At 44.3% G+C, this 13,570-nt stretch overlaps 1 long non-coding RNA gene across 1 annotated transcript; it reads right to left on the bottom strand.

The window, feature by feature from the left end:
• Window positions 1-4,518: 4,518 nt before the first annotated feature.
• LOC115532229 (uncharacterized) lies at window positions 4,519-5,513 on the bottom strand. The gene is made up of 2 exons (XR_003973999.1): window positions 5,333-5,513; window positions 4,519-5,243 (listed from the first exon to the last, which is right to left on the bottom strand). It is a non-coding gene; the product is annotated as an uncharacterized LOC115532229 (long non-coding RNA).
• Window positions 5,514-13,570: the final 8,057 nt, after the last annotated feature.

The raw sequence follows: 13,570 nt of genomic DNA, 5'->3' as shown, positions 1-13,570 counted from the left end.
GTGAAACTTACATATTATATCAATTCATTACACACAGAGTGATATATTTGAAATGTTTATTTCTTTTAATTTGGATGATTAGTACTGACAATTACTGAAAATCCCAAATTCAGTATCTCAGAAAATTAGAATATTAGTTACGACTAGTACAAAAAATGATTTTTTAGAAATGTGGGCCAACTGAAAAGTATGAACATGGAAAGTTTCAGCATGTATGGCAATCAATACTTAGTTGCAGCTCCTTTTGCCTGAATTGCTGCAGCAATACGGCGTGGCATGGAGTCGACCAGTCTGTTGCACTCCTCAGGTGTTATGAGAGCCCAGGTTGCTTTAATAGTGGCCTTCAGCTCTTCAGCATTGTTGGGTCTGGCATCTCGCATCTTCCGCTTCACAATACCCCATAGGTTTTCTATGGGGTTAAGGTCAGGTGAGTTTGCAGGCCAATCAAGAAGAGGGATACCATGGTCCTTAAACCAGGTACTGGTAGATTTGGCACTGTGTGCAGGTGCCAAGTCATGTTGGAAAATGAAATCGTCACCTCCATAAAGTTGGTCCGTGGCAGGCAGCATAAAGTGTTCTAAAACTTCCTGGTAGACTGCTGCATTGACCCTGGACCTCAGGAAACACAGTGGACCAACAGCAGCAGATGACATGGCACCCCAGACCATTACTGACTGTGGAAATTTTACACTGGACTTCAGGCAACGTGGATTCTGTGCCTCTCCTGTCTTCCTCCAGACTCTGGGACCTTGATTTCCAAAGGAGATACAAAATTTACTTTCATCTGAAAACATAACTTTGGACCACTCAGCAGCAGTCCAGTCCTTTTTGTCTTGAGCCCAGGCGAGACGCTTTTGACGTTGTCTCTTATTCAAGAGTGGCTTTACACGAGGAATGCGACAGCTGAAGCCCATATCTTGCATACGTCGGTGTGTGGTGCTTCTTGAAGCACTGACTCCAGCTACAGTCCACTCTTTGTGGATCTCCCCCACATTTTTGAATCGGTTTTGTTTGACAATCCTCTCCAGGGCGCGTTTATCCCTCTTGCTTGTACACTCTTTTCTACCACATCTTTTTCTTCCCTTCGCCTCTCTATTAATGTGCTTGGACACAGAGCTCTGGGAACATCCAACCTCTTTGGCAATGACCTTTTGTGTCTTGCCCTCCTTCTTTAAAGTATCAATGGTCATCTTTTGGACAGTTGTCAAGTCAGCAGTCTTCCCCATGATTGTGTGTCATACAGAATCAAAACGAGAGACCATTTAAAGGCTTTTCCAGGTGTTTTGAGTTAGTTAGCTAATTAGAGTGTGGCACCAGGTGTCTTCAATATCTGACCTTTTCACCATATTCTAATTTTCTGAGATGTTGAATTTAGGGTTTTCATTGGTTGTCAGCTATAATCATCTTCTTTTTGGCAAAAAACACTTATAATGTATCAGTCTGTTTGGAATGAATGTATACATTCTACAGGTTTGACTTTCTGAATGGAATTAATGAAATAAATCAACTTTTTCATGATATTCTAATAATATGACCAGCACCTGTATATAAATATATTGTTTTCCGTGTCTTAGTGAACCAGTGTTTTGCCTCTTTTTTGTTTTGTATGACGTGATATCGTGATTTGCTTTTGTTATACAAAATTGAAATCGTAATGAGACTACAGAGCGAGTTGCACATTGAACTAGTCGGGGGAGGGGCTGGTCTAGGTTTAGGTCAGTCGCGAGATGGCATCTGAAAGCCACAATCTAAAATGAGGAGGAATCGTAATGCCCGACCTGTTTGGGATGGGGTAATTATTAATGCATTTTTTCGGTGCATTTACATTTACACCCAACATGTGGATCTTTATCCCTGACCTGGTCAAACTCCTGAATGAATCACGATTATGAATTACTGTTAACACTTGTGCCTGACAGTTCTGTTTTTTTTGTTTTTTGTTTTTTTAAAAGCTACAATTTGTACAAACTATTTAAATAAATATGGCATTAATAAGGCATAACAATTCTGAAGTATCGAAAGTCATTTTTAAAAAACCTTGGTTGCATCTTAATAAATACGTATATGTCACTGAATGCCTGCTTCTTATTCACACTATCATCGCAAACAGGAACATACTGTATGTCTTTAACAATCTTATCGCTCCGTTATCTAAGCTGAGGCTCACGATGGCGACGTAAACCTGCCCTGGATACGGTCGTTGCTCTCATCATATTCACACCAAGATATTTATGAAACGTACACATATTTATGTCACCTTCACGGTTAATCCCAGCTGGTCTGAGTTTGTGGCCGTTCAGACCAACGCAGGCTGACCGTTCGACACCAGAAGACACAAAGGACCACGTTGAGCCACGAAAGCAAGAGCAACAGAAGGACACTGTTGGACCTGCACAGGACAATGATTGGGTCTATGTGAGGTCTCTGAGTCCTTTTGTATCCGAACTACAGTCGTGGCTGGAGGACGAGTGGTCTTTTAAAAGGGGGAGCCTCCATCACACTGAATCCATCATTTGGTTCATTTTGTCTCACAAAATGAAGGATTCAGTGTCAAGGGTCGAGACACTCATGAGGGAGAAGTGACCCCCTTTCCTTCCAATAGTTGTGGTCGCCTTGGACGGCACAAGCTGTGTGACTCATTTATAACGATCACGTTACCTTAAAAAAATAGTTCAAATTTGAGCTGGTAAACAATAGAATCGTTGCCGATAACCAATCTTTGTTATTACTGGAATCTTACTTAGGAATCGGTCAAATATGTTTCCTGGTTTGGGTCAAAGGTGTTTCCAACAATGGTGCTTCGGAAGAAGAACATCACCAAGGTGAGTCGTTATGACCCCTTCATGACCTTTCATTTATATCGTTTGTCTCTTACAAAGCTACAGGTACATTGGTCAATCATGCAGTCATCGCGTGCAGGATTTTATTAAATTTTTCTTTTTCTTCTAGCCTCAATGAAATCAATGAGACCAACTGAAAGTGTGTGTCAGGTTTGAATATATTTCTCAAAAAGGATCAAAACTGTCCTATGGCGTCTGATGGGCACATCTCCTCCGTGCCGCTGCTCAGGCAGGGTGTCCGTCACCAAGAGAGGAACTCAACTTATGACGTGTTCAGATCGCTGGGAATTATGGAGAAAACATTTTCGCAGCGTTTCTTGTTTCTTGGAAAGTTCTTGTGAACGACACCTCATGACGCTCTGATGATTCTACTTCCGTTCGGCAACTGGGGCCAGATATTTGCTAACAGGGTTGCCCAGTTGGTGACGTATTGTTTACTAGTGACGCGCATGAACATGGCGGACCACAGGGCAAAAGTTTTGACCGGTCAAGAAAGTTTTACTCAATATAAAAGAATCGACCATCATCTGTCAAGGTGATGCTTATATGCACAAATGACAAAAAATATATTTCTTGCGGCCTCCATGGTCACCAACAAACACAGAACCTATGTTCCACACCGAACTGATGGTGGCGGTAATCCTGTTTGTGGGATGTATACCGCTCACGAAGAAGAACTTTTAGATTCCGAACGCAGTGCACATGAACGTCCGCTGTCGGGAACATGCGTAAAGGGCTCTTTGTGGTTCCACGTTGACCTAACGCAAGTTACGGACCTGTTTCGCAGTGATTCATCTTTGCGGACCCTCCTTGCGTCCACCGCAAGGGCCTGACGTGCACCTCCCAAAAATTGTAACCTTGCGTTGAGGCGATGCAGCTGCAATGGCTGTGATTGGTCCGCTAGCTACACCACCGGCAATAGGCTTTGCATGTAAAAAAATCGAAGGCAAAACATGTACTTTTTTTTATTCGCTAGTGTGGGGACGTTTTGCATTCGGTCATTATAGACTTTGAATGTAACGACCAGATCGGACAACGTCGACCAACTAACAGCCTAACTTCTCTTTTAGTTGCTCATAGTTTGAGTCGTATTCAGCGTTCAAGTTGCTAGAATCCATACCATACCATAATCAAAACTTCTAGTAGTAGACCAATTGTATAGTAATAGAATGCACAGACAAAGACCAACTATTTGTTCTCTCTTCACCATGGACATGCATAGCGACACGTAAACCCGACACAGAACCATAAAGGTTCACGACTACATCGAAGCGACTGCGTGGTCATTGCGGTGCATGAACGTGGAACCATAATCAACCCTTTAACCTTTCATCAAGGCAACGCATCAGCAAGGGCTGTGATTGGTCCGCTCACGAAAGCCCAAAGCAGAACCAAAACAGGTTCACGACTGCGTTGAAGCGCTTGCGTGGTCATTGCGTTGCGGATGTGGAACCATATTCAGCGCAATGAGAGTGTGAGAAGCAAAGCCGCAAAGAGAGTAAAAACTCAAAAGAACAGTTTACCAAAGGACATATTATCAAAAAAATTTACACTATTCTACAAATATTTAGTTTGCAAGCTATACGTTTTGCATTACATTTCAGTTAGTTTGATCTCAATTCTAATTCGGGCTGCTACTGTCATGGATAAACACTAGAACAAACAGAGAAAGCCAAAGTTTGAGAGATAAAGACTTTATTATCACTTGGAATCAGTTAAGTAAATAATTGACATCTCAAACATTAGTTATATCAGATGTAAGGCAGTTAGCCTCTCTGTGAATCAAGATAAAGGCAAGATAATGATTACAATATTATACCTGGGGTAAATTTCTCCCATACTATTTAAGAAGGTTGTTTTGATTATCCTTCTAGAGTAATGGTCTAAAATGTGCTCTACTTGGAAAAAGAAAAGGAATTGATAGTGCCATTGCCATGCCATTCCTCAAAGGGGTTATCAAACAATCACAAAGACAATTATTAAAATCAAAACATAACACAGCAAATTGCAAACAGAAGAAAGTCAGGCCACCCCCCCACAAAATAATTCAAGAACTTAAAGGCTTTACCTTCTAGAAGCTAAGAAATGCTGTGGTATCACTATACTTGCATCCAGACATTCCCAATAGAATGTCAAGGTGTGACGCAATATTTTCCCGACATGGCGATTAGACTATTAAATGTATTTCTATCAAAGATTCAATGTCCCGCTATAGTGTCGTATGTGACTAAAAGGCTGGAACATTGTGTCTTGGCGCTATGATCTATTTGGGACAAAGTACATTTTAAACTTCACTTGATTGGATGAATCCTATTGAGCTGGTTTGAAGAAGGGTTGTTGGTTGGTCTGGGGTGTAGGGATGGTACTGAAGCCTGGATTTCAGACGGTAGCAGCAGCAGCTGCCTACGGAAGAAAAGTCATACGGATTGATTATTGACTCTACGAACGGGTTTGGTTGACAAGGTCAAATTAAAATACAATTGTTTGCTTACATTGTCTCATACGCAGTTGTCACAGATGGCTTCTGAGTTTGGCTGGCATACGTTTTCTTCAATGTTGACCCCACCAAAGTAGGTAAGCAGTTGTATTTTTCTGCAAACCCGCTGTGTTCGGCAGTATTTCATCATGGTTTTTAGGTTCTTAAATTTCCTGTCTTTGGAACCTTTACCTTCTGTTAAAAAGACAACAACAAGAATGACCAATGAACAAAATACTATGAATTCAAATGGAGGTGGAGATTTTTTGAGCCAAAATCTGAGAATAACGAATGAGGGTCAACGGAGCAAGACGTACTGCTGATGGCACTGCTGAAGGCCCTGCCGTTGATACAGCTGATGGCACTGCGCCTGGCACTGCTGATGTCACTGCTGATGTCACTGCTGATGGCACTGCTGATGGCACTGCTGATGGCACTGCTGATGGCATTGTTGATGTCACTTGTGATTTCACTGCTGATGGAACTGCTGATGTCATTGCTGATGTCTCTGCAGATGGCACTGCTGATGGCACTGCTGATGGCATTGTTGATGTCACTTGTGATTTCACTGCTGATGGCACTGCTGATGGCACTGCTGATGTCATTGCTGATGTCTCTGCAGATGGCACTGCTGATGGCACTGCTGATGGCACTGCTGATGGCATTGTTGATGTCACTTGTGATTTCACTGCTGATGGCACTGCTGATGGCACTGCTGATGTCTCTGCAGATGGCACTGCTGATGGCACTGCTGATGGCACTGCTGATGTCATTGCTGATGGCACTGCAGATGGCCTTGCAGGTGTTACCCATGATGGCCTGTTGGAGGAGGCCCTCGTCCCTGTCTGAGAAGAACAGGATGCAACGGGACATGTTCCCGTCTCTGCCGGCCCGCCCGGTCTCCCGGTGGTAGTGTTCCATGGACTCGGGCAGAAAGCTGTGGATCACGTACCGCACGTCCGGCTTGTGGATGCCCATACCAAAGGCTGCGCTGGTGGCACAGATGACCTACCGATGTGGTACGATTTATTAACATTAATTAGTCATCTAGCTGACGCGATTCTCCGAAGCCACTCACAGCACATATTAGAAAGAAGGCGGATAAGTATATGACTCTCAGCCAAAAGGTTATGAACCCCATTCTCTGGACCGCAGAAATTGTATACTTACTTGAGCAAGATGCCTAACCCGTACCAACACTATCACTACTCCACGAGTTGAGGTGGACAGGACATTTTTATGCAACCCAAATGCATCAGACCATCCTCATTACTTATTATAAAAGTAAGGTAAATAAAGCAACCTTGCAATCATTTTCATTCCACTTGTTCTGCACACTCTCTCTTTCTTCGTCAGTCATATCTGAGTGATACGAACATGCCAGCAGGCCTGCCTTGCTCAAGCTTTCTGCCATGGCAACACAGTCCACTATTCTCCAGCAGTACACGATGCCCCAGTCATCTGCAACATGAAAGCCCGGCAGAGAAAATTATGTTGTGCATTATTATGGAAAATGCTAAACTTGTGATATTTTGAAGTTTTCCTCTTGGTCTGAGAGGACCTGATTGATTTATGTGCGCAGCCATACTTAGACAGTGCTTCTTGATCCAGGTAATGCATTCCTTATCCCCAAGCTTTGTTGTCCTCTTCCCAACGGCATACTTTCGATTGAATCGGTTAAAGGGCATGGTGAACCTGCAATCAGCCCAATCATGAATATGATGCTCTTGAATGCTTGTGAATAAACAAAACAAAACAGGAGTAGGAACAATTTGCAGCAAGGTTCTGTTTCTGTGAGCTTAATGAGCGCTGGAACACCTACACCTGAGGTTTGTTCATCTGCAGCCCTTTGAGGATGTCCTTGTGGATGCCGGGCCCGATGGGGCCTGACACAGCCATTATGGGCACCCCCTCAAACTCCTTCAGCAGCTCATTCAACGTCCCGTAGTCTGACCTGAAGTCGTAGCCCACCTGTTAAGCAAAACGAGGACATGGGTTACCCGGTTTGCTGGGATAGAATGCCAGAACCACATAGTGTGACTGCTATTAGCACTTCGGGTAGTGTTTATACTTAACACACCTCAATGATGCACTGGGCCTCATCGATAACAAAGCAAGTCAGAAATGTTCGTTCCTTCAGGCTCTTCAGAGCCTTCATCAGCCAACTAGTTTTCCTAATCTAGAACAGAGCACAGGCAAACGAGATCAATGCTTTAAATCATATTGCTATACAGTTGTAGCCAATCAGAAGCCAGCTGGTTCTCTGTTGATTATGCATACTCTACCTTCTCGGGGATGACGTAGATCAGTTTGATCATCGGATCCTCCTTGATCAACTGTTTGTAGAACCTATTTTGGACGCGTTCACTTTTGTCATCAGAGGGAGTCCAGGCCTTAATCTGAATAAGAAGATCCACGATGACACCTTTCATACCAAGCGATTGTTTTATAGTGCATTGAAATTAATCTCCCTCTTTCAACCCACTAGGGCTGGCCCAAATGCCATTTTTCAGGCTTCGAATACTCGTTGGTTTTTCCGAGCGAATAATCTACTCCCTGGAACCGATTTTGACAGTATCTGAATATTTTGTTGAAGATTTAATAGCTTTTGAAGGTTAATTAGTAGGCCTAAGTAAGTTGGAGTTCCTTCGTTTTTCCCCGCGGAAGCAAACAGCTGTTGTTCTGTTCCAAATCAGCTGTCCTCTGCCATCTCAGCCCTTACGGGAGCTTTTCAATTCACAATGGAACGTGCATCTTTTCAGGGAATTTGTACAATAAATCCATAACAAATACCGAATATTGATTGTCTTATGTGTCCATATTATATCCTTATATTGACCGGGTATTCCCAAGACCTCACCCTCTGCAGCAAGCCAGTCAGTTGATTGGCTCGGCGCTGTACAGCGAACGTAAACCAACAACAAAGATGAGGTTAGCATTTCGCTAAGCGTTGCTTTTCCTCCCGAGGTCCCGCTAATGTTATGTTAAAGTAAGGGGAAACACGATATCTATTCTTCCTTTACCTCTCTCGCTTCTCTGCTTGGTGTCGCTTATAGTTTGCCTCCCTCGCTCTGGTAACGTCACATAGATGAAAAAAACAAAACAAAGCTCTGAATACTGATTTAAGCTTCGAATACTAATTTTCCGAACGAGTATTCGAATAATTTGGGCCAGCCCTACAACCAACAGAGCAAGTATAGTCTGGGTCCCACTTACACCCAGTTTAGTGAGTTCCTTGATCTGTTCCAGGTTGAGGGCCTTGAGTGGAGAGATCACCACAGTGACTCCAGAGGACAAGTGGGCTGGTAGCTGGTAACACAGGCTTTTACCAACACCTGATACATAGAAAGGTTGTCATTGTGAGAGCTGTGTGTCATTGTGTCTCTACGGGTCTCTATGTGTTTATATTGGATCATGCAGTCTGCAGTACCAACCATTACCACCAACAACAAACACATTTTCTTTCCGAATTGTGGCTTTAATTGCTTCAAGTTGATTGAACCGATACTTCTCAAGACCAAAAATGTTCTTGAATGCATCATCAATCTCTTCAGATTGGCTGGAGTTGCTGTGTTTGAATTTCTTGGCCGCAGGGGTTTCGTCCATTTTTCTTTAGTCCAAAAAATAGAAATAAATCAACAACAAATTAAAATGGTCAACATTGTTAAAGGTGCGGTGTGTAAAATTGTGTAGCAACTAACTAAATTACAAGCCAATCTTTACTTGCACTGCGGTACAGGAATATTGGTTGCATTTAATTCCATTATGGTGCACAGTAGTAGTATCGCTAAAGTTTTCCTTTAGAAAGGTGTGTGTGGATGTGGGGAGCTCCGTCGGTGCAGCGGGTGAAACATAAATTGCCTCGGCACATTTATGGCTATACCATAAACCTTCGTCCTGAATTTTTAACCTGTTTTTACAATACATTTTCGTTTTACTTACATCGAAGTTATGTTTTCAATTCAGTTCAAAAAAATTCCGCTACGGCTCCTCGATGTGTGTGTGTGTGTGTGTGTGTGTGTGTGTGGAGGCGGGCAATGGAGGCCTCACTAATCCCCATGTAAAGTGCATTACAGTAGTCCAGCCGGGTGGTCACAAACGCATGGATTACTGTTTCAAGATGCTGTCTCTGAAGCATTGGTTTAATTTTTGCCAGCTGCCTTAGCTGGAAGAAGCTGGACTTCACCACAGCTTTTACCTGGGTGTCAAATTTGAGGTCAGTGTCCACCTTAACCCCCAGGTTATTTAAGATTGGCCTACGGAACTGTTCCAGGTAGCCTAGGTCAACCAGGGGGGGCACACCAGAGCCACTGAAAACCATAACCTCTGTCTTTTTTTCATTAAAATTTAAAAAGTTTAGGGACATCCAAGCTTTAATGTCTTGCAGGCAGTCTAACAAAGGCTTAATACTGTATGCTTCTGCCTTTTTAAGAGGAATATAAATCTGGCTGTCATCAGCATAGCAATGAAAAGAAATACCATGCTTCCTAAGAATTGAGCCAAGTGGGAGTAAATAAAGGGAAAATAAAAGGGGGCCAAGCACCGAACCCTGCGGAACCCCATGTAATAGCGGGACAGCGGAGGACACATGCTCAGCAAGGCTAACACAGAAAGACCGCTGGGTTAAATAAGACCTGAACCATTTTAGTGCTGTGCCTCTGACACCCACCCACTGCTCCAGACGAGCAATGAGGATGTCATGGTCTACTGTGTCGAAGGCTGCAGTCAAATCTAGGAGCACAAGGACAACACTATGGCCAGAGTCAGTAGCTAAAAATATATCATTAAAAACTCTAAGCAGCGCTGATTCGGTGCTGTGTAATGTTTTAAAACCAGATTGGAAAATCTCTATAATGTTCTGTCCATTTATAAAGTCCATGAGTTGACAGTGAACAATCTTTTCCAGGACTTTTGACAGAAAAGACAGTTTGGAGATAGGTCTGAAATTAGACAAAGCAGTAGGATCAAGTCCAGGTTTTTTTAACAAGGGTTGCACAACAGCATGTTTAAATTGAGCCGGCACGACTCCCGATGATAGGCTACTGTTAATGACAGCAGTAAAAGAAGGTCCAATAGTCGGAAAAATCTCCTTAAAAAGTCGAGGAGGAACAATATCTGCTGGAGAACCTGAGGGCTTCAGGTGGCCAACAATCTCCTCCACAAAGGACAAGGTTACAGGCTCAAACATCTCTAAGAACACAGAGCATGGAGCTGAGACTGAGGGATCAATAGCAGGTGGAGAAATAAGTGCTTTAGCAGATGTCACTTTGTCAGTGAAAAACCTGAGAAAGTCTTCACACACAGCAGGAGACCCCTCAATTTGCAACGCCTGTGGTGCATTCAGAGCAGAGTTAATTACCTTAAACAATACACGAGGTTTGTGAGAATTTAACAAAATGATCTCAGAAAAATATTTTCTTTTGGCCTCTCTCACAGACGACTGGTAGTGGCGCCAGCAATCTCGCATAATTTGGAAAGACACTTGTAGTTTGTCCTTTTTCCACTTTCTCTCAGCTCTTCTACACTCCTGTCTAGAAGCCCTGGTGGTTTCATTTAACCAGGGTTCAGCCTCCGATTTAGTTTTTTGCCGTCTGATTTTATGTGGAGCCACAATGTCTGAGGCAGTTTGACAGCAGTTGAGAAACCAACAGTTCAGTGACTCAGTATCATCTGACACATTTTCAGGAATAACACAGTTCTGGTTGAAAACAGTGGAAAAACGTGCGGCAGTGGAGGGGTTCATAACCCGACATTTGCGAGCGACTGCGCAAGGTTTAGCTGTCAAACGATTCACAGCGGCTTCAAACAGAACAGGCATATGATCAGAGAAAAAGGCATCACAGATCTCCAGATTGCAAACGGGCAAACCATAGGATAAGACGAGGTCAAGTGTATGACCGCGTTCATGTGTCGGCCCAAGTACAGCTTGGACAATGTCAAACGAGTCAATGATATTTAAAAAGTCTCTCGCCAATGAGTTCTTCTCAGGACAACAGACGTGAATGTTAAAATCCCCCACGATGAGGACCCGGTCATAATTCGGCATAATATCCGACAGGAATACAGAGAAGTCCATCAAAAAGTCTTTGTTATATTTGGGAGGACGATAAATCACAGCACACAACACAGTGTGGGGATGACCCAGCTCAAATAAGCTCAGTTCGAAGCTCGCGGGGGATGGCCGCGATATTTGTTTGCATTTAAAGTCACTCTTATAAACAGTCGCAATTCCTCCTCCTCGACCAGACGACCGGGGAGAATTGAAATAGGAGCACTCGTCAGGTAGAAGATCAGAAAAGACTCCGGACTCACCCACACTTAGCCAGGTCTCGGAGATAAAAAGAAAGTCCAGCTCCCGCGTAACGAAGAAGTCCTTGAGGATAAAAGCTTTATTTCCAAGTGATCTGGCGTTAACCAAGCCAAATCTAGCAGGAGCCGGCGGACAACCAGCTGACGATGGGGCACGAGCCAGGGGCCGAAGATACTCCAGATTTGCTCCACGCCAGCGTAAGCAAGGGGAGCAGGGATGGTGGGGCTGGAAGGCCTCATCACAGCCCGTCACCTTCACCAGAGAGGAAGCAACAGGATCCAGGAAGCGCTGAGAGACACACAGGCGAGGGGCAGCACCATATCGATCAGGACGTGCCAACCCCAACCTCAGCTTCACGAGATAGCCGCTACGTTTCCCCCGTCGCCGGTACCTTCTTCTCCGAGGTAGTGGAGCAAGCGTGCGGCGGAGGTCGGCCGGGAGATCCGGTGGGAAAGGTGTCCCCCCTTCACAATAATCCGATTTTTGAAAATTTATAGCAGCGTTTCTCAGATCAAGCAACGTTTGGCGATCATAGACCAGAAGAGCGTTGATGTTATGTACAAGCGTTAAAAGCAGCAAAAACAACAGGTAGAGCACCTGACGGCGAGCCTGACACACTGGCGCCATCATCTCTCTGAATGACATAGGTTACTCCTGGTTATCTAACCTCAAGGGGTATCGGTTGGGGTCGGCGAGCCGGTTGCCCACCCTGCCAGTATTCCGACTGCACTCTGTGCTCCATCAGTCACCCCTATCGGTATCGGCCTTAAAAATTCTATATCGGTCGGGCTCTAGTTGTCATGGTGCCTCTGGGAGTGGCTCACTGCAGGCGAGCTTTTATAATGGTCACCTGAGGGATACAAGATGGTGGATAGAAGCAAGACGGGGCCTAAATAGACATCATGGTGCCCCGCCTTGGTTACACTCAGAAACCGTAATGTGAAGCCTATTCAACCTCATACAACCACAATACCAGGATGGATTACTACAGGGAACATGACTGCCCATTTGTCGTGTATGTTTGTCAGGTGCACGTCTAGGTTTCAGAATAAATGTGCCTCCTGCGTGAGCTGTGCGTAACTGAATAGGGCCGAAGGCCTACGCTACTGTATTTTGTTATATTTGATTACATCGGTCATAATGGAGACAAATATTTTCTGAGGTGGAACACGGTATGAAACATTTGAGAACCATTGGTATAGACCAGGGAAAGTGACTGATATTAAAGCAGCTATGTTGCATCTGCCAGATACGATCTAGTCTATTGTCCACAAAAACTGACCGAAACTGGCTGATTGCCAACTTACTAACTAATTAGCTCTACCAACTGAAATTTCTTTACTCACCAGCAGCAAGATACAATGCAGCTCCTTCTTCTTTAAGACAAAATGTAACTAACCTACCAGCGTCCTAGTTCTGTTTTATAGGCAGCCTTAGCTCCGAAGCGGGCAGCCGCCCAGGGCGTAATATTTTCGTGACAAATGGGCTGGCCCGTGCACAGCTAGTCATGGAAACCACAGAGCTAGACGGCTCTCCGGGGCAACCAGGATGAGGGACAGAACATCCTGTTTGACTCACTCCGAAAAGAGAATAGATGAACTGAAGCGGCGGGAATGCAAACATTAGAGCCTACGGTTTAGGAGGGCGCGCCATTGCGTCTAATCCTCAACGGGGAAGATCCTGATGGCTGATAGAGAACCACAACATGCAGTGCGTGTTCTCTTTGGACGCGAAGGCCCACCTGAGCCGTTCTGCAACTTGTTTTGGTTGGGACTGCCGCGAGACATGAGGTGCGCCCTGAAGTTCTGGGCGCCCACGATATGCCAGGCTCTAGGCTGGGTTTAGCAGATTATGACACACTGTCTGCTCTGATCAGGACATAGCGGCCGTGCACCAGGTGAGGAAAAAGGAAAACAGCTCCGCCCTACAATCCAGTCTATAGTC

The sequence above is a fragment of the Gadus morhua genome, chromosome 19 (genome assembly GCF_902167405.1).
Source record: "Gadus morhua chromosome 19, gadMor3.0, whole genome shotgun sequence".
NCBI classification, from domain to species: Eukaryota; Metazoa; Chordata; class Actinopteri; order Gadiformes; family Gadidae; genus Gadus; species Gadus morhua.
Note: the sequence above shows the minus strand (reverse complement) of the source record. Positions and strands in the feature narration are given on the sequence as shown.